General features: G+C 48.3%; 12 non-coding genes across 12 annotated transcripts; all 12 read right to left on the bottom strand.

Moving 5' to 3' along the window:
* Positions 1 to 3,521: 3,521 nt before the first annotated feature.
* LOC142681946 (U2 spliceosomal RNA) lies at positions 3,522 to 3,712 on the bottom strand. Its single transcript, XR_012853767.1, has one exon. It is a non-coding gene; the product is annotated as a U2 spliceosomal RNA (small nuclear RNA).
* A 1,269-nt stretch (positions 3,713 to 4,981) lies between these two features.
* LOC142681928 (U2 spliceosomal RNA) lies at positions 4,982 to 5,172 on the bottom strand. Its single transcript, XR_012853750.1, has one exon. It is a non-coding gene; the product is annotated as a U2 spliceosomal RNA (small nuclear RNA).
* Positions 5,173 to 6,441: 1,269 nt separating this feature from the next.
* On the bottom strand, positions 6,442 to 6,632 carry LOC142681927 (U2 spliceosomal RNA). The gene has a single exon (XR_012853749.1). It is a non-coding gene; the product is annotated as a U2 spliceosomal RNA (small nuclear RNA).
* Positions 6,633 to 7,907: 1,275 nt separating this feature from the next.
* Positions 7,908 to 8,098, bottom strand: LOC142681934 (U2 spliceosomal RNA). The gene has a single exon (XR_012853756.1). It is a non-coding gene; the product is annotated as a U2 spliceosomal RNA (small nuclear RNA).
* A 1,263-nt stretch (positions 8,099 to 9,361) lies between these two features.
* Positions 9,362 to 9,552, bottom strand: LOC142681925 (U2 spliceosomal RNA). The gene has a single exon (XR_012853748.1). It is a non-coding gene; the product is annotated as a U2 spliceosomal RNA (small nuclear RNA).
* Positions 9,553 to 10,683: 1,131 nt separating this feature from the next.
* Positions 10,684 to 10,874, bottom strand: LOC142681875 (U2 spliceosomal RNA). The gene has a single exon (XR_012853713.1). It is a non-coding gene; the product is annotated as a U2 spliceosomal RNA (small nuclear RNA).
* A 1,132-nt stretch (positions 10,875 to 12,006) lies between these two features.
* On the bottom strand, positions 12,007 to 12,197 carry LOC142681872 (U2 spliceosomal RNA). Its single transcript, XR_012853710.1, has one exon. It is a non-coding gene; the product is annotated as a U2 spliceosomal RNA (small nuclear RNA).
* A 1,128-nt stretch (positions 12,198 to 13,325) lies between these two features.
* Positions 13,326 to 13,516, bottom strand: LOC142681924 (U2 spliceosomal RNA). The gene has a single exon (XR_012853747.1). It is a non-coding gene; the product is annotated as a U2 spliceosomal RNA (small nuclear RNA).
* A 1,275-nt stretch (positions 13,517 to 14,791) lies between these two features.
* LOC142681922 (U2 spliceosomal RNA) lies at positions 14,792 to 14,982 on the bottom strand. Its single transcript, XR_012853745.1, has one exon. It is a non-coding gene; the product is annotated as a U2 spliceosomal RNA (small nuclear RNA).
* Positions 14,983 to 23,323: 8,341 nt separating this feature from the next.
* LOC142681910 (U2 spliceosomal RNA) lies at positions 23,324 to 23,514 on the bottom strand. Its single transcript, XR_012853734.1, has one exon. It is a non-coding gene; the product is annotated as a U2 spliceosomal RNA (small nuclear RNA).
* Positions 23,515 to 24,777: 1,263 nt separating this feature from the next.
* On the bottom strand, positions 24,778 to 24,968 carry LOC142681923 (U2 spliceosomal RNA). The gene has a single exon (XR_012853746.1). It is a non-coding gene; the product is annotated as a U2 spliceosomal RNA (small nuclear RNA).
* A 1,127-nt stretch (positions 24,969 to 26,095) lies between these two features.
* LOC142681921 (U2 spliceosomal RNA) lies at positions 26,096 to 26,286 on the bottom strand. Its single transcript, XR_012853744.1, has one exon. It is a non-coding gene; the product is annotated as a U2 spliceosomal RNA (small nuclear RNA).
* Positions 26,287 to 27,298: the final 1,012 nt, after the last annotated feature.

Here is a 27,298-nt window from a genome sequence, read left to right as displayed (position 1 = left end):
AAAAGAAATTATTTATAACAAAAACCCCCAACAAACACTCGTGATCTGAAAACCACACTCTCTCCTGCGCATAATCTACACATTTCATTGCAGAGGTAGAAAAAAAGAAAAAATCCAGACGAGAATCCGTTCTTCCGTCATCGGCATGATAGGTAAATGGACCTGGTTTCCTGGTGACAGCGTCCTGCAAAGCAAAGTCCTGCAAAATTTTATTCCACAAAACTCCAGTGACATCCACATTAGACTCTGTGGACCCAGCTCGGGCCTGCTTCTCCAGGATACAGTTAATGTCACCAACAATAATGACAGGAACTTTACCGTGTAGAAAAAATTTTAAACTATCAAAAAGTGCCAACCTATCAGTTTTCACAGCATGGCCATAGATATTGATTAGCCTAAACTGCCACCCCTTATAGGCTAGTAACACGCAGACACATCTTCCTTCCTGTATAATTTGAGTCTGTTTGATGACAAACTCATTATTTTTGAAGAGGATACCAATTCCATCATTCCTATTTGTGGAAGAAAAAGACCAAATTGCTTCCCCAAACTTCCATTCTTCTTTCCTAGGCATTTTTGATAAACCACATTCTTGTACGCAAACAATGTCACTGCCCTTAGAGGCCAAAAAGTCCAGGACTGCAGCACGCTTGTGAGCAGAGGAGAACACCCGTACATTTTGTGAGACAATTTTTAATCTCAAAGACATGCGGGCATAGTATGGTTAGTGCAATGGAAAGCCATGAAGAACCAGAACATATCACGTCCCAGGGAAATACATCGCTCTTTCCAGATTCGCCACATTGACTTCACTGAGGAAACCTTCCCCAGGAGAGCTGGGTACTTCTGAGGCCACCTCAGATGACTTAGGGCTAGAACTAGAGTCACTGTCCAACAATGAGAAAGGATTTGCATGAGCCGAATCTTCCAACAAGCCTATCTTCAGTCTCTTCACCGCTTTTCCAGACTTCCCCCTTTTTGAGACAACTTTATGGAAGATTTCCGCACTAGTGGCACTAGGCATCCTGGCCTCCTTCTCGTCCTCCTCCGATATTGACCACTCCACTTTAGCTGAGTCTTCCATTTTTGACTCTGGGCTAGAAAAAGACAAAATTTGCATACTTGCACCATCATCAGGGGAAGCACACCCAATAGGTGGCGCTGTGTCTTCACCTTCCATAGGTATAACCCCAGGTGCTTCATCAACACTTTGCTCTGCAGGAGGGACCACACCCAACTCCATGCTGTTAGTATGTGAGGTTAGAACCTCTCCTAATACAGCTTTCCCTGGGTCCTGACAAGCAGACACAGAAACACTGCCAGCAGGCTCTGAAATTTCCTCAGAAGAGGCAGCAAGGGAACTTGTTGTTCTCACCTGTCTGCCCCATGTTCTTCTCTCTTGTCCTAAGAAAGGAAACACCTTTGGACATTTCCTACAGGTATGGCCAGGCAAACCACAAATATCACACCTGGATGGGGAAATACATGCACTAGCCTCATGTCCGGTTTCCTTGCAATTTCTGCAAACCTTGCCTTTACATGCATCTTTGGTATGCCCGTAGGAAAAACATGATCTGCAAAAGCATGGCATATCTTGGTAATACAGATACCCCTTATTACCACCAATTGAAAAATTAGCAGGAGGATTCATCACTCCTCCAATACAGCTGGAGTCAGGTTTCAGCCTGACCCAGTACTTGATATCACCATTGAAAACTCCCCATAGATTCTTCTGCTCCACACCACCTCTAACATGGGTACAGTAGTGAGCTAAAAAGGCCCTGACCAGCCTTCTATCCAGAAATGGGTTATACATGTGGATGGTAATACATTTCTCCACTGCTGAAAAAAGAGGTTGCACTTCAATAGATGTTAAAGCCTCATGCATGTGTTTCTCCTTGAGCAACTGAAAAACATTTAGACAGTAGGCGGCCTCAAAAAAGGATACATCATACGTAGCAATATTGCTGAAAGCTTGGATACAGAATACCTCTACCAACTTAACTCCAGCCAGGTCCAGAAGGATGTTCTCAATGATGTGCCCAGTATCCACTTCGTCTCTCCTCTGCTCATTTACCACAAAACGAATAGTATTCCGCACTGCTGCCATCTTGATATGGAATGCCCAACGGCACGGTGATCGCTCCCAAAAACGTCGGAGAGGACTCCACGAAAGACCGAACCCCCGGCCCAGACCAGGCAATAAACCTGATCTGAGCCAAAAGGCCGAGAAGCGATAACCCGAACGTGCCGCGCGTTGACCGAGCCTGCCCAATACTGCTGTTCACCCCTTGCAGCGATTCAGCCTACTCCTAGGCAATTCCATGGGGCCCTGCAGGCTCACACACACTCACAGCTACTAAGCGGGAGGTGAATAAAGGCCGGAGAGGAAGCAAGACAGGATTTGCTTCTTTTGCTTGCACCACAATGCAGTGCTGAAAGAGGAGGAATCGACATAAAAACGCCTTCCTGGCAAGGCCCAAATGCCCTCCTGCCGTGCAAACACTGGCAGCAGCAGCAGCAGCAGCAGCAGCAGCAGCAGCAGCAGTAAGTGCATGCCCACTGCCACCCCTTCTCCTTTCACACCTTGTATCAGCTTTAATCCAGTCCAGTGCTGCCTGCTGAGCAGCACTGACCAACACTGCCTGGGCCCAGGCTTTTATCTCTGAGGCCCCATTATGATGTCAGAAAGCTGGCTCTGGCTCCTGAGGTCTCCACTATGACACGTGCAAAGTTCCGTCTGAACTTTATATAAGACGGTGCGGCTCAGTCAGTCACTCAGTGTTGCCTGAGAGGGCAACACTGCAACAGCCGGCCCCCAGGCTGTCTTTTTTTTGCACAGCTAGTTGCCTCCAGGAGGCCACAAGAGGGAGACAAGGGACTGCAAAATGGAAAATAGGCATCCACCAACTTTACAGACAACTTGTTCTCCTTGCTCCTACAACCTCCATCCTTGCACAGTTTGTTATTCTTCCAGGTAACATAGTAACAAATCCAAATTGCTGCTCTCTTTGTAGGCAAGCAAGGGTTTGTTGCAACTGCAATTCTTACTTCTTCTTGAAATGTAGGGACCACAGTACATTCCATCACATCCATCTAGTGTACACAGGTAGGTCCATTGTGACGGGCGGGCGGGCGGGCTGGCTGCTTTAATGGCTGTTTGCTGTTCCCCTACTCCACTCCACTATTTGACTATGGTGCTGCATCAATCAGTGGCTGGCTCAGGTGCAGCTCTTTAACCTACCTAGGAGGGAGGGCGGAGAGAAGACAAGGAAGGTGAATGAGCTGTTCCAATGTGAAATGCCGGAAACACAGAAACACAGACGACACAAAACAAGAGGTGGCAATGTATTAATTAATTGCATTTAATAAATTAGCTCATTATCACACATGACTGTACAAATGCTTGTCCAACAGGTGTTGAAATAATGGGATTAAAAGGGGAGATCCCATCCGAAAGACAAAAACAATGGCAAACACAAAAAGCACTTTTGGAATCTGATTTTAGTAAACACATAAGGAAAGGGTGCACCGATCCTGGAAATACTGCAATACCAGGTCAATGCGTGGAGTGGACAGAGCAAGCTCTATTTCCATCTCCCTGTTCTAAAAATCCATTTAATATATGGTCCCCAGATAGGGGACGTATCAGATATTAAACTGATAAGAACAGATACTACACTTGATCTTAGCCAAAAGGCCGAGAAGCGATAACCCGAACGGGCCGCGCGTTGACCGAGCCTGCCCAATACTGCTGTTCACCCCTTGCAGCGATTCAGCCTACTCCTAGGCAATTCCATGGGGCCCTGCAGGCTCACACACACTCATAGCTACTAAGCGGGAGGTGAATAAAGGCCGGAGAGGAAGCAAGACAGGATTTGCTTCTTTTGCTTGCACCACAATGCAGTGCTGAAAGAGGAGGAATCGACATAAAAACGCCTTCCTGGCAACGCCCAAATGCCCTCCTGCCGTGCAAACACTGGCAGCAGCAGCAGCAGCAGCAGCAGTAAGTGCATGCCCACTGCCACCCCTTCTCCTTTCACACCTTGTATCAGCTTTAATCCAGTCCAGTGCTGCCTGCTGAGCAGCACTGACCAACACTGCCTGGGCCCAGGCTTTTATCTCTGAGGCCCCATTATGATGTCAGAAAGCTGGCTCTGGCTCCTGAGGTCTCCACTATGACACGTGCAAAGTTCCGTCTGAACTTTATATAAGACGGTGCGGCTCAGTCAGTCACTCAGTGTTGCCTGAGAGGGCAACACTGCAACAGCCGGCCCCCAGGCTGTCTTTTTTTTGCACAGCTAGTTGCCTCCAGGAGGCCACAAGAGGGAGACAAGGGACTGCAAAATGGAAAATAGGCATCCACCAACTTTACAGACAACTTGTTCTCCTTGCTCCTACAACCTCCATCCTTGCACAGTTTGTTATTCTTCCAGGTAACATAGTAACAAATCCAAATTGCTGCTCTCTTTGTAGGCAAGCAAGGGTTTGTTGCAACTGCAATTCTTACTTCTTCTTGAAATGTAGGGACCACAGTACATTCCATCACATCCATCTAGTGTACACAGGTAGGTCCATTGTGACGGGCGGGCGGGCGGGCTGGCTGCTTTAATGGCTGTTTGCTGTTCCCCTACTCCACTCCACTATTTGACTATGGTGCTGCATCAATCAGTGGCTGGCTCAGGTGCAGCTCTTTAACCTACCTAGGAGGGAGGGCGGAGAGAAGACAAGGAAGGTGAATGAGCTGTTCCAATGTGAAATGCCAGAAACACAGAAACACAGACGACACAAAACAAGAGGTGGCAATGTATTAATTAATTGCATTTAATAAATTAGCTCATTATCACACATGACTGTACAAATGCATTGTCCAACAGGTGTTGAAATAATGGGATTAAAAGGGGAGATCCCATCCGAAAGACAAAAACAATGGCAAACACAAAAAGCACTTTTGGAATCTGATTTTAGTAAACACATAAGGAAAGGGTGCACCGGTCCTGGAAATACTGCAATACCAGGTCAATGCGTGGAGTGGACAGAGCAAGCTCTATTTCCATCTCCCTGTTCTAAAAATCCATTTAATATATGGTCCCCAGATAGGGGACGTATCAGATATTAAACTGATAAGAACAGATACTACACTTGATCTTAGCCAAAAGGCCGAGAAGCGATAACCCGAACGGGCCGCGCGTTGACCGAGCCTGCCCAATACTGCTGTTCACCCCTTGCAGCGATTCAGCCTACTCCTAGGCAATTCCATGGGGCCCTGCAGGCTCACACACACTCACAGCTACTAAGCGGGAGGTGAATAAAGGCCGGAGAGGAAGCAAGACAGGATTTGCTTCTTTTGCTTGCACCACAATGCAGTGCTGAAAGAGGAGGAATCGACATAAAAACGCCTTCCTGGCAACGCCCAAATGCCCTCCTGCCGTGCAAACACTGGCAGCAGCAGCAGCAGCAGCAGCAGTAAGTGCATGCCCACTGCCACCCCTTCTCCTTTCACACCTTGTATCAGCTTTAATCCAGTCCAGTGCTGCCTGCTGAGCAGCACTGACCAACACTGCCTGGGCCCAGGCTTTTATCTCTGAGGCCCCATTATGATGTCAGAAAGCTGGCTCTGGCTCCTGAGGTCTCCACTATGACACGTGCAAAGTTCCGTCTGAACTTTATATAAGACGGTGCGGCTCAGTCAGTCACTCAGTGTTGCCTGAGAGGGCAACACTGCAACAGCCGGCCCCCAGGCTGTCTTTTTTTTGCACAGCTAGTTGCCTCCAGGAGGCCACAAGAGGGAGACAAGGGACTGCAAAATGGAAAATAGGCATCCACCAACTTTACAGACAACTTGTTCTCCTTGCTCCTACAACCTCCATCCTTGCACAGTTTGTTATTCTTCCAGGTAACATAGTAACAAATCCAAATTGCTGCTCTCTTTGTAGGCAAGCAAGGGTTTGTTGCAACTGCAATTCTTACTTCTTCTTGAAATGTAGGGACCACAGTACATTCCATCATATCCATCTAGTGTACACAGGTAGGTCCATTGTGACGGGCGGGCGGGCGGGCTGGCTGCTTTAATGGCTGTTTTCTGTTCCCCTACTCCACTCCACTATTTGACTATGGTGCTGCATCAATCAGTGGCTGGCTCAGGTGCAGCTCTTTAACCTACCTAGGAGGGAGGGCGGAGAGAAGACAAGGAAGGTGAATGAGCTGTTCCAATGTGAAATGCCGGAAACACAGAAACACAGACGACACAAAACAAGAGGTGGCAATGTATTAATTAATTGCATTTAATAAATTAGCTCATTATCACACATGACTGTACAAATGCATTGTCCAACAAGTGTTGAAATAATGGGATTAAAAGGGGAGATCCCATCCGAAAGACAAAAACAATGGCAAACACAAAAAGCACTTTTGGAATCTGATTTTAGTAAACACATAAGGAAAGGGTGCACCGGTCCTGGAAATACTGCAATACCAGGTCAATGCGTGGAGTGGACAGAGCAAGCTCTATTTCCATCTCCCTGTTCTAAAAATCCATTTAATATATGGTCCCCAGATAGGGGACGTATCAGATATTAAACTGATAAGAACAGATACTACACTTGATCTTAGCCAAAAGGCCGAGAAGCGATAACCCGAACGGGCCGCGCGTTGACCGAGCCTGCCCAATACTGCTGTTCACCCCTTGCAGCGATTCAGCCTACTCCTAGGCAATTCCATGGGGCCCTGCAGGCTCACACACACTCACAGCTACTAAGCGGGAGGTGAATAAAGGCCGGAGAGGAAGCAAGACAGGATTTGCTTCTTTTGCTTGCACCACAATGCAGTGCTGAAAGAGGAGGAATCGACATAAAAACGCCTTCCTGGCAAGGCCCAAATGCCCTCCTGCCGTGCAAACACTGGCAGCAGCAGCAGCAGCAGCAGCAGCAGCAGTAAGTGCATGCCCACTGCCACCCCTTCTCCTTTCACACCTTGTATCAGCTTTAATCCAGTCCAGTGCTGCCTGCTGAGCAGCACTGACCAACACTGCCTGGGCCCAGGCTTTTATCTCTGAGGCCCCATTATGATGTCAGAAAGCTGGCTCTGGCTCCTGAGGTCTCCACTATGACACGTGCAAAGTTCCGTCTGAACTTTATATAAGACGGTGCGGCTCAGTCAGTCACTCAGTGTTGCCTGAGAGGGCAACACTGCAACAGCCGGCCCCCAGGCTGTCTTTTTTTTGCACAGCTAGTTGCCTCCAGGAGGCCACAAGAGGGAGACAAGGGACTGCAAAATGGAAAATAGGCATCCACCAACTTTACAGACAACTTGTTCTCCTTGCTCCTACAACCTCCATCCTTGCACAGTTTGTTATTCTTCCAGGTAACATAGTAACAAATCTAAATTGCTGCTCTCTTTGTAGGCAAGCAAGGGTTTGTTGCAACTGCAATTCTTACTTCTTCTTGAAATGTAGGGACCACAGTACATTCCATCACATCCATCTAGTGTACACAGGTAGGTCCATTGTGACGGGCGGGCGGGCGGGCTGGCTGCTTTAATGGCTGTTTGCTGTTCCCCTACTCCACTCCACTATTTGACTATGGTGCTGCATCAATCAGTGGCTGGCTCAGGTGCAGCTCTTTAACCTACCTAGGAGGGAGGGCGGAGAGAAGACAAGGAAGGTGAATGAGCTGTTCCAATGTGAAATGCCGGAAACACAGAAACACAGACGACACAAAACAAGAGGTGGCAATGTATTAATTAATTGCATTTAATAAATTAGCTCATTATCACACATGACTGTACAAATGCATTGTCCAACAGGTGTTGAAATAATGGGATTAAAAGGGGAGATCCCATCCGAAAGACAAAAACAATGGCAAACACAAAAAGCACTTTTGGAATCTGATTTTAGTAAACACATAAGGAAAGGGTGCACCGATCCTGGAAATACTGCAATACCAGGTCAATGCGTGGAGTGGACAGAGCAAGCTCTATTTCCATCTCCCTGTTCTAAAAATCCATTTAATATATGGTCCCCAGATAGGGGACGTATCAGATATTAAACTGATAAGAACAGATACTACACTTGATCTTAGCCAAAAGGCCGAGAAGCGATAACCCGAACGGGCCGCGCGTTGACCGAGCCTGCCCAATACTGCTGTTCACCCCTTGCAGCGATTCAGCCTACTCCTAGGCAATTCCATGGGGCCCTGCAGGCTCACACACACTCACAGCTACTAAGCGGGAGGTGAATAAAGGCCGGAGAGGAAGCAAGACAGGATTTGCTTCTTTTCCTTGCACCACAATGCAGTGCTGAAAGAGGAGGAATCGACATAAAAACGCCTTCCTGGCAACGCCCAAATGCCCTCCTGCCGTGCAAACACTGGCAGCAGCAGCAGCAGCAGTAAGTGCATGCCCACTGCCACCCCTTCTCCTTTCACACCTTGTATCAGCTTTAATCCAGTCCAGTGCTGCCTGCTGAGCAGCACTGACCAACACTGCCTGGGCCCAGGCTTTTATCTCTGAGGCCCCATTATGATGTCAGAAAGCTGGCTCTGGCTCCTGAGGTCTCCACTATGACACGTGCAAAGTTCCGTCTGAACTTTATATAAGACGGTGCGGCTCAGTCAGTCACTCAGTGTTGCCTGAGAGGGCAACACTGCAACAGCCGGCCCCCAGGCTGTCTTTTTTTTGCACAGCTAGTTGCCTCCAGGAGGCCACAAGAGGGAGACAAGGGACTGCAAAATGGAAAATAGGCATCCACCAACTTTACAGACAACTTGTTCTCCTTGCTCCTACAACCTCCATCCTTGCACAGTTTGTTATTCTTCCTGGTAACATAGTAACAAATCCAAATTGCTGCTCTCTTTGTAGGCAAGCAAGGGTTTGTTGCAACTGCAATTCTTACTTCTTCTTGAAATGTAGGGACCACAGTACATTCCATCACATCCATCTAGTGTACACAGGTAGGTCCATTGTGACGGGCGGGCGGGCGGGCTGGCTGCTTTAATGGCTGTTTGCTGTTCCCCTACTCCACTCCACTATTTGACTATGGTGCTGCATCAATCAGTGGCTGGCTCAGGTGCAGCTCTTTAACCTACCTAGGAGGGAGGGCGGAGAGAAGACAAGGAAGGTGAATGAGCTGTTCCAATGTGAAATGCCGGAAACACAGAAACACAGACGACACAAAACAAGAGGTGGCAATGTATTAATTAATTGCATTTAATAAATTAGCTCATTATCACACATGACTGTACAAATGCATTGTCCAACAGGTGTTGAAATAATGGGATTAAAAGGGGAGATCCCATCCGAAAGACAAAAACAATGGCAAACACAAAAAGCACTTTTGGAATCTGATTTTAGTAAACACATAAGGAAAGGGTGCACCGGTCCTGGAAATACTGCAATACCAGGTCAATGCGTGGAGTGGACAGAGCAAGCTCTATTTCCATCTCCCTGTTCTAAAAATCCATTTAATATATGGTCCCCAGATAGGGGACGTATCAGATATTAAACTGATAAGAACAGATACTACACTTGATCTTAGCCAAAAGGCCGAGAAGCGATAACCCGAACGTGCCGCGCGTTTTGCTTCTTTTGCTTGCACCACAATGCAGTGCTGAAAGAGGAGGAATCGACATAAAAACGCCTTCCTGGCAACGCCCAAATGCCCTCCTGCCGTGCAAACACTGGCAGCAGCAGCAGCAGCAGCAGCAGCAGTAAGTGCATGCCCACTGCCACCCCTTCTCCTTTCACACCTTGTATCAGCTTTAATCCAGTCCAGTGCTGCCTGCTGAGCAGCACTGACCAACACTGCCTGGGCCCAGGCTTTTATCTCTGAGGCCCCATTATGATGTCAGAAAGCTGGCTCTGGCTCCTGAGGTCTCCACTATGACACGTGCAAAGTTCCGCCCGAACTTTATATAAGACGGTGCGGCTCAGTCAGTCACTCAGTGTTGCCTGAGAGGGCAACACTGCAACAGCCGGCCCCCAGGCTGTCTTTTTTTTGCACAGCTAGTTGCCTCCAGGAGGCCACAAGAGGGAGACAAGGGACTGCAAAATGGAAAATAGGCATCCACCAACTTTACAGACAACTTGTTCTCCTTGCTCCTACAACCTCCATCCTTGCACAGTTTGTTATTCTTCCAGGTAACATAGTAACAAATCCAAATTGCTGCTCTCTTTGTAGGCAAGCAAGGGTTTGTTGCAACTGCAATTCTTACTTCTTCTTGAAATGTAGGGACCACAGTACATTCCATCACATCCATCTAGTGTACACAGGTAGGTCCATTGTCACGGGCGGGCGGGCGGGCGGGCTGGCTGCTTTAATGGCTGTTTGCTGTTCCCCTACTCCACTCCACTATTTGACTATGGTGCTGCATCAATCAGTGGCTGGCTCAGGTGCAGCTCTTTAACCTACCTAGGAGGGAGGGCGGAGAGAAGACAAGGAAGGTGAATGAGCTGTTCCAATGTGAAATGCCGGAAACACAGAAACACAGACGACACAAAACAAGAGGTGGCAATGTATTAATTAATTGCATTTAATAAATTAGCTCATTATCACACATGACTGTACAAATGCATTGTCCAACAGGTGTTGAAATAATGGGATTAAAAGGGGAGATCCCATCCGAAAGACAAAAACAATGGCAAACACAAAAAGCACTTTTGGAATCTGATTTTAGTAAACACATAAGGAAAGGGTGCACCGGTGCTGGAAATACTGCAATGCCAGGTCAATGCGTGGAGTGGACAGAGCAAGCTCTATTTCCATCTCCCTGTTCTAAAAATCCATTTAATATATGGTCCCCAGATAGGGGACGTATCAGATATTAAACTGATAAGAACAGATACTACACTTGATCTTAGCCAAAAGGCCGAGAAGCGATAACCCGAACGTGCCGCGCGTTTTGCTTCTTTTGCTTGCACCACAATGCAGTGCTGAAAGAGGAGGAATCGACATAAAAACGCCTTCCTGGCAACGCCCAAATGCCCTCCTGCCGTGCAAACACTGGCAGCAGCAGCAGCAGCAGCAGCAGTAAGTGCATGCCCACTGCCACCCCTTCTCCTTTCACACCTTGTATCAGCTTTAATCCAGTCCAGTGCTGCCTGCTGAGCAGCACTGACCAACACTGCCTGGGCCCAGGCTTTTATCTCTGAGGCCCCATTATGATGTCAGAAAGCTGGCTCTGGCTCCTGAGGTCTCCACTATGACACGTGCAAAGTTCCGTCTGAACTTTATATGAGACGGTGCGGCTCAGTCAGTCACTCAGTGTTGCCTGAGAGGGCAACACTGCAACAGCCGGCCCCCAGGCTGTCTTTTTTTTGCACAGCTAGTTGCCTCCAGGAGGCCACAGGAGGGAGACAAGGGACTGCAAAATGGAAAATAGGCATCCACCAACTTTACAGACAACTTGTTCTCCTTGCTCCTACAACCTCCATCCTTGCACAGTTTGTTATTCTTCCAGGTAACATAGTAACAAATCCAAATTGCTGCTCTCTTTGTAGGCAAGCAAGGGTTTGTTGCAACTGCAATTCTTACTTCTTCTTGAAATGTAGGGACCACAGTACATTCCATCACATCCATCTAGTGTACACAGGTAGGTCCATTGTGACGGGCGGGCGGGCGGGCGGGCGGGCTGGCTGCTTTAATGGCTGTTTGCTGTTCCCCTACTCCACTCCACTATTTGACTATGGTGCTGCATCAATCAGTGGCTGGCTCAGGTGCAGCTCTTTAACCTACCTAGGAGGGAGGGCGGAGAGAAGACAAGGAAGGTGAATGAGCTGTTCCAATGTGAAATGCCGGAAACACAGAAACACAGACGACACAAAACAAGAGGTGGCAATGTATTAATTAATTGCATTTAATAAATTAGCTCATTATCACACATGACTGTACAAATGCATTGTCCAACAGGTGTTGAAATAATGGGATTAAAAGGGGAGATCCCATCCGAAAGACAAAAACAATGGCAAACACAAAAAGCACTTTTGGAATCTGATTTTAGTAAACACATAAGGAAAGGGTGCACCGGTCCTGGAAATACTGCAATACCAGGTCAATGCGTGGAGTGGACAGAGCAAGCTCTATTTCCATCTCCCTGTTCTAAAAATCCATTTAATATATGGTCCCCAGATAGGGGACGTATCAGATATTAAACTGATAAGAACAGATACTACACTTGATCTTAGTCAAAAGGCCGAGAAGCGATAACCCGAACGTGCCGCGCGTTTTGCTTCTTTTGCTTGCACCACAATGCAGTGCTGAAAGAGGAGGAATCGACATAAAAACGCCTTCCTGGCAACGCCCAAATGCCCTCCTGCCGTGCAAACACTGGCAGCAGCAGCAGCAGCAGCAGCAGCAGTAAGTGCATGCCCACTGCCACCCCTTCTCCTTTCACACCTTGTATCAGCTTTAATCCAGTCCAGTGCTGCCTGCTGAGCAGCACTGACCAACACTGCCTGGGCCCAGGCTTTTATCTCTGAGGCCCCATTATGATGTCAGAAAGCTGGCTCTGGCTCCTGAGGTCTCCACTATGACACGTGCAAAGTTCCGTCTGAACTTTATATAAGACGGTGCGGCTCAGTCAGTCACTCAGTGTTGCCTGAGAGGGCAACACTGCAACAGCCGGCCACCAGGCTGTCTTTTTTTTTGCACAGCTAGTTGCCTCCAGGAGGCCACAAGAGGGAGACAAGGGACTGCAAAATGGAAAATAGGCATCCACCAACTTTACAGACAACTTGTTCTCCTTGCTCCTACAACCTCCATCCTTGCACAGTTTGTTATTCTTCCAGGTAACATAGTAACAAATCCAAATTGCTGCTCTCTTTGTAGGCAAGCAAGGGTTTGTTGCAACTGCAATTCTTACTTCTTCTTGAAATGTAGGGACCACAGTACATTCCATCACATCCATCTAGTGTACACAGGTAGGTCCATTGTGACGGGCGGGCGGGCGGGCTGGCTGCTTTAATGGCTGTTTTCTGTTCCCCTACTCCACTCCACTATTTGACTATGGTGCTGCATCAATCAGTGGCTGGCTCAGGTGCAGCTCTTTAACCTACCTAGGAGGGAGGGCGGAGAGAAGACAAGGAAGGTGAATGAGCTGTTCCAATGTGAAATGCCGGAAACACAGAAACACAGACGACACAAAACAAGAGGTGGCAATGTATTAATTAATTGCATTTAATAAATTAGCTCATTATCACACATGACTGTACAAATGCATTGTCCAACAAGTGTTGAAATAATGGGATTAAAAGGGGAGATCCCATCCGAAAGACAAAAACAATGGCAAACACAAAAAGCACTTTTGGAATCTGATTTTAGTAAACACATAAGGAAAGGGTGCACCGGTCCTGGAAATACTGCAATACCAGGTCAATGCGTGGAGTGGACAGAGCAAGCTCTATTTCCATCTCCCTGTTCTAAAAATCCATTTAATATATGGTCCCCAGATAGGGGACGTATCAGATATTAAACTGATAAGAACAGATACTACACTTGATCTTAGCCAAAAGGCCGAGAAGCGATAACCCGAACGGGCCGCGCGTTGACCGAGCCTGCCCAATACTGCTGTTCACCCCTTGCAGCGATTCAGCCTACTCCTAGGCAATTCCATGGGGCCCTGCAGGCTCACACACACTCACAGCTACTAAGCGGGAGGTGAATAAAGGCCGGAGAGGAAGCAAGACAGGATTTGCTTCTTTTGCTTGCACCACAATGCAGTGCTGAAAGAGGAGGAATCGACATAAAAACGCCTTCCTGGCAAGGCCCAAATGCCCTCCTGCCGTGCAAACACTGGCAGCAGCAGCAGCAGCAGCAGCAGCAGCAGTAAGTGCATGCCCACTGCCACCCCTTCTCCTTTCACACCTTGTATCAGCTTTAATCCAGTCCAGTGCTGCCTGCTGAGCAGCACTGACCAACACTGCCTGGGCCCAGGCTTTTATCTCTGAGGCCCCATTATGATGTCAGAAAGCTGGCTCTGGCTCCTGAGGTCTCCACTATGACACGTGCAAAGTTCCGTCTGAACTTTATATAAGACGGTGCGGCTCAGTCAGTCACTCAGTGTTGCCTGAGAGGGCAACACTGCAACAGCCGGCCCCCAGGCTGTCTTTTTTTTGCACAGCTAGTTGCCTCCAGGAGGCCACAAGAGGGAGACAAGGGACTGCAAAATGGAAAATAGGCATCCACCAACTTTACAGACAACTTGTTCTCCTTGCTCCTACAACCTCCATCCTTGCACAGTTTGTTATTCTTCCAGGTAACATAGTAACAAATCCAAATTGCTGCTCTCTTTGTAGGCAAGCAAGGGTTTGTTGCAACTGCAATTCTTACTTCTTCTTGAAATGTAGGGACCACAGTACATTCCATCACATCCATCTAGTGTACACAGGTAGGTCCATTGTGACGGGCGGGCGGGCGGGCTGGCTGCTTTAATGGCTGTTTGCTGTTCCCCTACTCTACTCCACTATTTGACTATGGTGCTGCATCAATCAGTGGCTGGCTCAGGTGCAGCTCTTTAACCTACCTAGGAGGGAGGGCGGAGAGAAGACAAGGAAGGTGAATGAGCTGTTCCAATGTGAAATGCCGGAAACACAGAAACACAGACGACACAAAACAAGAGGTGGCAATGTATTAATTAATTGCATTTAATAAATTAGCTCATTATCACACATGACTGTACAAATGCATTGTCCAACAGGTGTTGAAATAATGGGATTAAAAGGGGAGATCCCATCCGAAAGACAAAAACAATGGCAAACACAAAAAGCACTTTTGGAATCTGATTTTAGTAAACACATAAGGAAAGGGTGCACCGATCCTGGAAATACTGCAATACCAGGTCAATGCGTGGAGTGGACAGAGCAAGCTCTATTTCCATCTCCCTGTTCTAAAAATCCATTTAATATATGGTCCCCAGATAGGGGACGTATCAGATATTAAACTGATAAGAACAGATACTACACTTGATCTTAGCCAAAAGGCCGAGAAGCGATAACCCGAACGGGCCGCGCGTTGACCGAGCCTGCCCAATACTGCTGTTCACCCCTTGCAGCGATTCAGCCTACTCCTAGGCAATTCCATGGGGCCCTGCAGGCTCACACACACTCACAGCTACTAAGCGGGAGGTGAATAAAGGCCGGAGAGGAAGCAAGACAGGATTTGCTTCTTTTGCTTGCACCACAATGCAGTGCTGAAAGAGGAGGAATCGACATAAAAACGCCTTCCTGGCAACGCCCAAATGCCCTCCTGCCGTGCAAACACTGGCAGCAGCAGCAGCAGCAGTAAGTGCATGCCCACTGCCACCCCTTCTCCTTTCACACCTTGTATCAGCTTTAATCCAGTCCAGTGCTGCCTGCTGAGCAGCACTGACCAACACTGCCTGGGCCCAGGCTTTTATCTCTGAGGCCCCATTATGATGTCAGAAAGCTGGCTCTGGCTCCTGAGGTCTCCACTATGACACGTGCAAAGTTCCGTCTGAACTTTATATAAGACGGTGCGGCTCAGTCAGTCACTCAGTGTTGCCTGAGAGGGCAACACTGCAACAGCCGGCCCCCAGGCTGTCTTTTTTTTGCACAGCTAGTTGCCTCCAGGAGGCCACAAGAGGGAGACAAGGGACTGCAAAATGGAAAATAGGCATCCACCAACTTTACAGACAACTTGTTCTCCTTGCTCCTACAACCTCCATCCTTGCACAGTTTGTTATTCTTCCAGGTAACATAGTGTGGTGGCCCGTGGGTGGCGGGGAATGCAGGAACCCAAAATGGTGGATACTGGGCTCTCTGTCTTGTGTCACGGTGGTATTTTGCCTTGCTGGCCTTCCCACCTCCCAGGGACACACACACAGTGATGAGGGGGTTGCACAAGATGATGATGATGACTGTTGTTTCCCCCGGGGCACTCCCTTGGTGGCTGACTCCTGTCTGGTGTTATTTGGGGTGCCCTTGGTGTAGAGTGCAAATAGAAGACAGGAGACGGTGGTGGCAGTTAATCAGGAGAGCTTGCAGCACACTTTTACTTTTCAAGATGGAGATAGTACAATACAAATATGTCATCCAAATTCAGCTCAATCAGTGTAGCCCAATGCTAAATGCAGGAGTGCTATTATCTCTCTACTCACAGTCTCTCTTTCTGGACTCTTCTGGCTCCTTGAGCTGTTATTCCAATAAATCTCTTTAGGCCTGTCTTTCTCTGTAATCCGCAAATGGCTGAACTCAGGAGCACCTTCCCTGTGCCTCCTGCTGCATCCACTCCTAGCTCACCACTGCCCTCACTCACTCTAACCACTCCCTAATTAACTCCTCCCAGCTTCTGTTACATTATAGAAAAACACTCCGCATAGGCTGAAACACAATGTCATAACATTTCTGAACCTGTAGATGGCAGCATAACACAACACATGAAGACAAACATAGTTTTCATAGTAGTGCTCCTGTGGGACACTACATACACCCCCTCTTTAAATAAAGCCGTCCTCGGCGTCCGACTCTCCAGGCGGCAGGTTAACCTAAAACAAAGGTTAATCACAATTGCAATAATAAACTAAGAGTCCATACAGTCTCTGAGGAATATGAGGATATAATGCTGAACAAGGAAAATGTCCAAGAGTCCTGGTCATATGAACTGGGGAAAATGAAGGGCTTGTTACCCAATTGGGATGCAAACAATACAATGTCTCTGGTGAAGGATAATCCAAAAATGAAGTCTCAGATTCAACAGTTCAATCTTGATATCGAGCTGGCATCTTACCTCGGGTAGCTCTATCAGATCTCCTCAGGGGCTCCTCTATAACAATTTCAGGGTCCCTGGATTCCTCTGGACCAGGCCGGAACTCGGATGACGAGGTCACTTGGTCTTCGCCGGGATCAAGAACAGTTCTTGGAACAAAAATAGACAGCCCAGGTTGGAACAGCCAATCAAGAGGGGACATACTAGTTGTTGGCGGTAGCGGTTCAGCTGCAGGAGATTTCTCAGTTGTCTGTGGTTCTGCTGGTACCTCTTCCTTTAGGCAGAGCTTGAGACGATTACGGTGGACGACTTGGGAATCTCGGCCTTCGCGCACAATCTCATAGACATCAGTCCCAGGGTGCGGGATGGACTTAATTGTGTATGGTTCTTTCTGCCACTTGCTGTCCAACTTACTTGAACGATGGTTGTTTTTCAGCCACACACGGTCTCCAATTTGGAAGGGTTCTGCTTCGGCCTTTTGATCAAAACCTGCTTGTTGCCTTTGACGAGCATCTTCCATCCGTCTTTCCACAATCTCGTTGGCTTCAGCCAGGCGACGCTGGTGATCACTCACCCACTCTGTGTTTGGCAGGGGGTTGATAGTATCTGGAACTTCGACATCCATGGCCAAGTCCGAAGGCAATTTGCCCTGACGGCCAAACAGGAGATAGTAAGGAGTGTACCCTGTGGAGCAGTGCACAGTGTTGTTATACAGGTACACCAATTCTGGCAGGAGAGTCGGCCAATCAGCCCTCTTCTGGGACGGAACAGTTCTTAACATCCCAATAAGAGTCTGGTTCATCTTTTCACATAAGCCATTACCTTGTGGATGATAAGCGGTAGTTCTCAGCTTCTGACAGCCATAGAGGGAACACAACTCGTGGAACAGTTGAGACTCAAATGCGGAACCACGATCAGTCAGGATCTTGTCCGGACAGCCATAGGGGAGTACGAAATTCTTCCAAAAGATGGCAGCGGTGGTCTTGGCAGTCAGGTCTTTCACTGGCATAGCTACCACGAACTTCGTATAGTGGTCAATTATAGTTATAGCATAAGTATACCCAGTGCGGCTTGGTTCAAACTTGACATGGTCAATGGCTACCAGTTCCAGCGGTCTATGACTGATGATGGGGTGAAGTGGGGCTCTCTGGTCATGACGCTCTCCTCGGCTCTGAGCACAGGTGGGACATTCTCGGCACCACTTCTCTATGTCGTCTCTCATGCCAATCCAGTAAAATCGTCGGCGTATGGTATCTTCCGTTTTATGAACCCCAAAGTGTCCCGATCTGTCATGGTAGGCTTCCAAGATGGATTTGGAATCTCGCCGGGGTACCACAATTTGATGTAGACGCTCACCCGTTACTGGATCCAGGGCAGTCCTCTGTAGTAGACCTCTGGACACGAAAAGTCGATTCCTCAGTCTCCATAGACAAATTAATTCCTGATCAGCTTGACCTCTACGTATTCGGTCCGGAGTCCTCTTCTGAAGAAGGGAAGTCTGCAATTCCTGTAGGTTTCTACTCTCCCGTTGGAATCTAGCCCACTGTCTGGAATCTTGGGAGCAGTCAGGAACATTTGGTTGCGGATGTTCGTTTCGCTTCCTCTGAGCGATCACCGAATTCTGGGTTGCAAACTGAGCATAGAATGTAGGCATCTCTACCTCTTCCCATTCATCATTACATCGGACCAGTTCTTCACCCACAGGCAAACGGGATAAGGCATCGGCATTCACGTTGGACGCACCAGTCCGGTACTTGATCACAAACTGATAATTCGCCAGTCTGGATGCCCATCGCTGTTCAAGAGCTCCCAGTCGCGCTGTATCCAAGTGGGCCAGCGGATTATTATCCGTGAAGACGATGAAGGGTGTTGCAGCCAGGTAATCTTTAAATTTTTCGGTCACTGCCCACACAAGGGCCAGGAATTCCAGCTTAAAGGAACTATAATTCTGGTCGTTCCGTTCAGCGCCTCGAAGACCTCTGCTGGCATAAGCGATGACTCTCTCTTTCTGGTCCTGTACCTGCGACAGGACGGCCCCCAATCCCTTCTGGCTGGCATCAGTATACAGCCTAAAGGGTTGGTTGTAGTCAGGATATCCCAGGATAGGTGGTTCGGTTAACAGCTGCTTCAGCTTCTGGAAAGCGGCTTCATGGGCTTCAGCCCACTCAATCGGGATCCTTCTCTTCATAGCTTCCTTGGAGTGACCTCTTAACAATCCCTGGAGGGGTTCTGCAATCTGGGCAAAGTGTGGGATGAACCGTCTATAATACCCTGCAAATCCCAAGAAACTTCTCACCTCCTTGACTGTGGTAGGGGCTGGCCAGCTCTTTACTGCTGCTACTTTGCCTGGATCAGGAACCACTCCTTCTGCACTCACGACATGGCCTAAGTAATGGACTTCCGGCTTCAGGAGATGACACTTGGAGGGTTTCACTTTCAGGCCATATTTGATGAGGGTTTTGAGGACTTCTGCCAGGTGCTGTAGGTGTTCCTCATAAGTCTTTGAGTAGATGATTACGTCGTCCAGGTACAAGAGGACGGTCTCGAAGTTTTGGTGACCCAGGCAGCGTTCCATCAGCCTCTGGAAGGTTCCCGGGGCATTGCATAGCCCAAAGGGCATACAATTAAACTCGAACAACCCCATGGGAGTAGTGAAAGCAGTCTTTTCCCTATCTTCGGGAGCCATAGGTACCTGCCAATACCCGCTGGTCAAATCCAGAGTTGAGAAGTAGGCAGCAGACCCCAAAGCAGTCAGGGATTCTTCAATGCGTGGCAGGGGATACGCATCCTTGTGAGTGATATTATTGATTTTGCGGTAGTCCACGCAGAATCTAATGTTGCCATCCTTCTTTTTCACCAGGACTAGGGGTGCAGCCCATGGACTGTAGCTCTCCCGAATCACATCTGCGTCCTTCATCTCCCGAATCATTTTCTTCACTGGCTGGTACATGGCTGGTGGAAGGGGACGGTACCTTTCTTTGATGGGTGGATGGATGCCTGTAGGGATGGTGTGCTCAATGATAGTAGCCTTCCCAAAATCCATAGGATGTTTACTGAAGGCTTGTTGATTGTCTTTGGCCACCATCAGGGCTCCTTCGATCTCCTCTTCGGTAGTATTAGCATCGCCAACATGGATCTCGGTCCACCAGGGTTTCATTGTCATCTCAGGGGTAACTTGATTCTGGGTAGCTTGCTGGAACACTGTAGTCTCAGGGCTCCAGACATCTTGGAAGAAGACCTGTGAGAGCTTAGCAACTGGACGGTATTTACTCAGTACCACAGCCGTATCACCAATGTTCAGGAGGCGAATAGGTACCCTCCCATTAGAAACAGTCACTAGACTTCTGGCTGCTAGCACGGTCGGATGATCTTCCAGAAGAAGAGGTTCCACAAGGGCCTGGTAATCTTGACCTTGCAAACCTGGACGAGCTCGACACCACAGAATGGTTTCCGTCTCTGGTTCCAGAGTCACTGGTTGTGAGTCCATGATGCGGGCACGGCAGATCTCACCCTTTTCATTCGTGAACCTCTGTTGGGCATTCAAGAGACGGATAGCATGCTGAATTGCATTTTGATTGGAGACAGGGACTGTAGAAAGTGCTCGGTGTAGGGCATCTAGCATCTCTTCATAGCAATTCCTAAGAACATTCATGCCCAGCACCACTGGTGGAAAGTCATCATCCCAGACGTTCACTACAATTACGCCTTGCTGGGGCAGTTCAGTTTCTCCCATCTGGATCGTGGGTTCCCAGTAGCCCCGATGGGGTATCGATTGTCCATTACTGGCTACAATGTTAAGCCACGTGTCTGGGGGTTGTATCAGCTGGTCGAGGTCCCAGTACTTCTCAAACCAACTTCTCTGCAGAGTGGTGACTTGAGAGCCAGTGTCCAGTAAGGCCGACAGTGGGATCCCATTTAGGTGGATCGTAATCACTGGACACTGCCCAATGTACCGGGGAATCCATTCTGGTGTTGTGGGACCTATTGGTCTTCCTCCCGAGGGGCGGTCCTCTGCCTCGGGGGATTGTCGTTTAACTGACGACATTCTCTTTCAATATGGCCAGCTCTTTGACACCTACGACAAATGGGTCTTCCGGTGGTATCAAATCTGTCAGAAGAGCGTCTACCCCAATTCCGGTAACTTCCCCCTTCTGATCGGTTACTGAACCTGTTACTGGAGTAGCGGCGGCTTTCTTTCTGGCGTTGCTCCATATCTTCCATTTTCTGGCACATTTTACTGAGGCTCTTGGTGAGGATAGCAATTTGGTCCCTCAGTTCACCAACTGGATCTTGAGCTTGCATGTGAGCACACTGAGCTAGTGCAACTTGACTTCCCGCTGCTGTAGGATGATCTACTTGCGACTCCGTAGGAGTCTCTATGGAATAGGGGAAAACTTTGGCTTGAACCGCTGCGGCTTCAGTCCCCAGGATTCTAATTGCGAGCTCTTTAAAGTCCAAGAAGATACAGCTTGGGTTCTGGGAGGCCAACATTCTGAGCTGACTTTTAAGAGCTTCAGATGCAGCTCCTTCAACAAACTGCTCCCTTAAGGCCTTGTCAGCCTCTGCAGCCTCTAAGGGTTCTACTTGCATAATTGCCCGCTGGGCCTCCTGCAGGGATAAAGCAAAGTCTCTCAATGACTCACCGGGCTGCTGCTTCTTTCCAAAGAATCTCATCTTGAGCTCTGCCACAGTCCTTACTTCAAATGTGGCACGCAATCGGTCCAGTATCTGTTCCACTGTTTTTTTCTCTGTTCTGGGCCAGGATTTCACTTCTCTTAATGCTGCGCCCTCTAGTTGTCCTATCAATATCTCAACCCTCTGGTCTGTTGAGACAGGATACAAACGGAACATGGACAGCATCTTCTCTTTGAATTCCCTCAGGGAATGAACTTCGCCTTTGTAGCGAGGAAGCCATGGTGCTCCAAAGTAATAGGGCATAGTGAGTGGCATCACTTGCGCTGTTGGAGGTGACCCACTGGGGCTTGGAGAGCCGTTATCTCCGTCGTCAGACATTTTCTGCAATAAGTCCTACAGTAACCCCTAGCAACGGGTGTTCAATTTCAGGCTATGCACTAAGCCTCTTTTCCGGATATCTTTCCCGGTGTCTCTACACTGTTAACTGCCACTTTTTACTTTAAATCTCATTTACTGGCCTATTCAGGCACTCACCAGCTTTCTCTTAGCTGCTCCGCTGTTTTCGCGGGTTCTCCTGCGCAGCTCCTTGCCACTTCCAATATGGCGGCGACTTGGCGGGAAACTTTTATTCCGGCTGTGGCGCATCAGCGCTGACTTAGTTCATAAGGCACAGAGGCCATAGATATCCTGTTCGTGACGCCAAAATTATATGTGGTGGCCCGTGGGTGGCGGGGAATGCAGGAACCCAAAATGGTGGATACTGGGCTCTCTGTCTTGTGTCACGGTGGTATTTTGCCTTGCTGGCCTTCCCACCTCCCAGGGACACACACACAGTGATGAGGGGGTTGCACAAGATGATGATGATGACTGTTGTTTCCCCCGGGGCACTCCCTTGGTGGCTGACTCCTGTCTGGTGTTATTTGGGGTGCCCTTGGTGTAGAGTGCAAATAGAAGACAGGAGACGGTGGTGGCAGTTAATCAGGAGAGCTTGCAGCACACTTTTACTTTTCAAGATGGAGATAGTACAATACAAATATGTCATCCAAATTCAGCTCAATCAGTGTAGCCCAATGCTAAATGCAGGAGTGCTATTATCTCTCTACTCACAGTCTCTCTTTCTGGACTCTTCTGGCTCCTTGAGCTGTTATTCCAATAAATCTCTTTAGGCCTGTCTTTCTCTGTAATCCGCAAATGGCTGAACTCAGGAGCACCTTCCCTGTGCCTCCTGCTGCATCCACTCCTAGCTCACCACTGCCCTCACTCACTCTAACCACTCCCTAATTAACTCCTCCCAGCTTCTGTTACATTATAGAAAAACACTCCGCATAGGCTGAAACACAATGTCATAACATTTCTGAACCTGTAGATGGCAGCATAACACAACACATGAAGACAAACATAGTTTTCATAGTAGTGCTCCTGTGGGACACTACAATAGTAACAAATCCAAATTGCTGCTCTCTTTGTAGGCAAGCAAGGGTTTGTTGCAACTGCAATTCTTACTTCTTCTTGAAATGTAGGGACCACAGTACATTCCATCACATCCATCTAGTGTACACAGGTAGGTCCATTGTGACGGGCGGGCGGGCGGGCTGGCTGCTTTAATGGCTGTTTGCTGTTCCCCTACTCCACTCCACTATTTGACTATGGTGCTGCATCAATCAGTGGCTGGCTCAGGTGCAGCTCTTTAACCTACCTAGGAGGGAGGGCGGAGAGAAGACAAGGAAGGTGAATGAGCTGTTCCAATGTGAAATGCCGGAAACACAGAAACACAGACGACACAAAACAAGAGGTGGCAATGTATTAATTAATTGCATTTAATAAATTAGCTCATTATCACACATGACTGTACAAATGCATTGTCCAACAGGTGTTGAAATAATGGGATTAAAAGGGGAGATCCCATCCGAAAGACAAAAACAATGGCAAACACAAAAAGCACTTTTGGAATCTGATTTTAGTAAACACATAAGGAAAGGGTGCACCGATCCTGGAAATACTGCAATACCAGGTCAATGCGTGGAGTGGACAGAGCAAGCTCTATTTCCATCTCCCTGTTCTAAAAATCCATTTAATATATGGTCCCCAGATAGGGGACGTATCAGATATTAAACTGATAAGAACAGATACTACACTTGATCTTAGCCAAAAGGCCGAGAAGCGATAACCCGAACGGGCCGCGCGTTGACCGAGCCTGCCCAATACTGCTGTTCACCCCTTGCAGCGATTCAGCCTACTCCTAGGCAATTCCATGGGGCCCTGCAGGCTCACACACACTCACAGCTACTAAGCGGGAGGTGAATAAAGGCCGGAGAGGAAGCAAGACAGGATTTGCTTCTTTTGCTTGCACCACAATGCAGTGCTGAAAGAGGAGGAATCGACATAAAAACGCCTTCCTGGCAACGCCCAAATGCCCTCCTGCCGTGCAAACACTGGCAGCAGCAGCAGCAGCAGTAAGTGCATGCCCACTGCCACCCCTTCTCCTTTCACACCTTGTATCAGCTTTAATCCAGTCCAGTGCTGCCTGCTGAGCAGCACTGACCAACACTGCCTGGGCCCAGGCTTTTATCTCTGAGGCCCCATTATGATGTCAGAAAGCTGGCTCTGGCTCCTGAGGTCTCCACTATGACACGTGCAAAGTTCCGTCTGAACTTTATATAAGACGGTGCGGCTCAGTCAGTCACTCAGTGTTGCCTGAGAGGGCAACACTGCAACAGCCGGCCCCCAGGCTGTCTTTTTTTTGCACAGCTAGTTGCCTCCAGGAGGCCACAAGAGGGAGACAAGGGACTGCAAAATGGAAAATAGGCATCCACCAACTTTACAGACAACTTGTTCTCCTTGCTCCTACAACCTCCATCCTTGCACAGTTTGTTATTCTTCCTGGTAACATAGTAACAAATCCAAATTGCTGCTCTCTTTGTAGGCAAGCAAGGGTTTGTTGCAACTGCAATTCTTACTTCTTCTTGAAATGTAGGGACCACAGTACATTCCATCACATCCATCTAGTGTACACAGGTAGGTCCATTGTGACGGGCGGGCGGGCGGGCTGGCTGCTTTAATGGCTGTTTGCTGTTCCCCTACTCCACTCCACTATTTGACTATGGTGCTGCATCAATCAGTGGCTGGCTCAGGTGCAGCTCTTTAACCTACCTAGGAGGGAGGGCGGAGAGAAGACAAGGAAGGTGAATGAGCTGTTCCAATGTGAAATGCCGGAAACACAGAAACACAGACGACACAAAACAAGAGGTGGCAATGTATTAATTAATTGCATTTAATAAATTAGCTCATTATCACACATGACTGTACAAATGCATTGTCCAACAGGTGTTGAAATAATGGGATTAAAAGGGGAGATCCCATCCGAAAGACAAAAACAATGGCAAACACAAAAAGCACTTTTGGAATCTGATTTTAGTAAACACATAAGGAAAGGGTGCACCGGTCCTGGAAATACTGCAATACCAGGTCAATGCGTGGAGTGGACAGAGCAAGCTCTATTTCCATCTCCCTGTTCTAAAAATCCATTTAATATATGGTCCCCAGATAGGGGACGTATCAGATATTAAACTGATAAGAACAGATACTACACTTGATCTTAGCCAAAAGGCCGAGAAGCGATAACCCGAACGTGCCGCGTGTTTTGCTTCTTTTGCTTGCACCACAATGCAGTGCTGAAAGAGGAGGAATCGACATAAAAACGCCTTCCTGGCAACGCCCAAATGCCCTCCTGCCGTGCAAACACTGGCAGCAGCAGCAGCAGCAGCAGCAGCAGTAAGTGCATGCCCACTGCCACCCCTTCTCCTTTCACACCTTGTATCAGCTTTAATCCAGTCCAGTGCTGCCTGCTGAGCAGCACTGACCAACACTGCCTGGGCCCAGGCTTTTATCTCTGAGGCCCCATTATGATGTCAGAAAGCTGGCTCTGGCTCCTGAGGTCTCCACTATGACACGTGCAAAGTTCCGTCCGAACTTTATATAAGACGGTGCGGCTCAGTCAGTCACTCAGTGTTGCCTGAGAGGGCAACACTGCAACAGCCGGCCCCCAGGCTGTCTTTTTTTTGCACAGCTAGTTGCCTCCAGGAGGCCACAAGAGGGAGACAAGGGACTGCAAAATGGAAAATAGTCATCCACCAACTTTACAGACAACTTGTTCTCCTTGCTCCTACAACCTCCATCCTTGCACAGTTTGTTATTCTTCCAGGTAACATAGTAACAAATCCAAATTGCTGCTCTCTTTGTAGGCAAGCAAGGGTTTGTTGCAACTGCAATTCTTACTTCTTCTTGAAATGTAGGGACCACAGTACATTCCATCACATCCATCTAGTGTACACAGGTAGGTCCATTGTGACGGGCGGGCGGGCGGGCTGGCTGCTTTAATGGCTGTTTGCTGTTCCCCTACTCCACTCCACTATTTGACTATGGTGCTGCATCAATCAGTGGCTGGCTCAGGTGCAGCTCTTTAACCTACCTAGGAGGGAGGGCGGAGAGAAGACAAGGAAGGTGAATGAGCTGTTCCAATGTGAAATGCCGGAAACACAGAAACACAGACGACACAAAACAAGAGGTGGCAATGTATTAATTAATTGCATTTAATAAATTAGCTCATTATCACACATGACTGTACAAATGCATTGTCCAACAGGTGTTGAAATAATGGGATTAAAAGGGGAGATCCCATCCGAAAGACAAAAACAATGGCAAACACAAAAAGCACTTTTGGAATCTGATTTTAGTAAACACATAAGGAAAGGGTGCACCGGTCCTGGAAATACTGCAATACCAGGTCAATGCGTGGAGTGGACAGAGCAAGCTCTATTTCCATCTCCCTGTTCTAAAAATCCATTTAATATATGGTCCCCAGATAGGGGACGTATCAGATATTAAACTGATAAGAACAGATACTACACTTGATCTTAGCCAAAAGGCCGAGAAGCGATAACCCGAACGGGCCGCGCGTTGACCGAGCCTGCCCAATACTGCTGTTCACCCCTTGCAGCGATTCAGCCTACTCCTAGGCAATTCCATGGGGCCCTGCAGGCTTACACACACTCACAGCTACTAAGCGGGAGGTGAATAAAGGCCGGAGAGGAAGCAAGACAGGATTTGCTTCCTTTGCTTGCACCACAATGCAGTGCTGAAAGAGGAGGAATCGACATAAAAACGCCTTCCTGGCAACGCCCAAATGCCCTCCTGCCGTGCAAACACTGGCAGCAGCAGCAGCAGCAGCAGAAAGTGCATGCCCACTGCCACCCCTTCTCCTTTCACACCTTGTATCAGCTTTAATCCAGTCCAGTGCTGCCTGCTGAGCAGCACTGACCAACACTGCCTGGGCCCAGGCTTTTATCTCTGAGGCCCCATTATGATGTCAGAAAGCTGGCTCTGGCTCCTGAGGTCTCCACTATGACACGTGCAAAGTTCCGTCTGAACTTTATATAAGACGGTGCGGCTCAGTCAGTCACTCAGTGTTGCCTGAGAGGGCAACACTGCAACAGCCGGCCCCCAGGCTGTCTTTTTTTTGCACAGCTAGTTGCCTCCAGGAGGCCACAAGAGGGAGACAAGGGACTGCAAAATGGAAAATAGGCATCCACCAACTTTACAGACAACTTGTTCTCCTTGCTCCTACAACCTCCATCCTTGCACAGTTTGTTATTCTTCCAGGTAACATAGTAACAAATCCAAATTGCTGCTCTCTTTGTAGGCAAGCAAGGGTTTGTTGCAACTGCAATTCTTACTTCTTCTTGAAATGTAGGGACCACAGTACATTCCATCACATCCATCTAGTGTACACAGGTAGGTCCATTGTGACGGGCGGGCGGGCGGGCTGGCTGCTTTAATGGCTGTTTGCTGTTCCCCTACTCCACTCCACTATTTGACTATGGTGCTGCATCAATCAGTGGCTGGCTCAGGTGCAGCTCTTTAACCTACCTAGGAGGGAGGGCGGAGAGAAGA

This window comes from Rhinoderma darwinii (genome assembly GCF_050947455.1).
Source record: "Rhinoderma darwinii isolate aRhiDar2 chromosome 2 unlocalized genomic scaffold, aRhiDar2.hap1 SUPER_2_unloc_60, whole genome shotgun sequence".
NCBI lineage: Eukaryota > Metazoa > Chordata > Amphibia > Anura > Rhinodermatidae > Rhinoderma > Rhinoderma darwinii.
The sequence above is the reverse complement of the archived record's forward strand: the minus strand, read 5'-3'. Positions and strand labels throughout refer to the sequence as shown.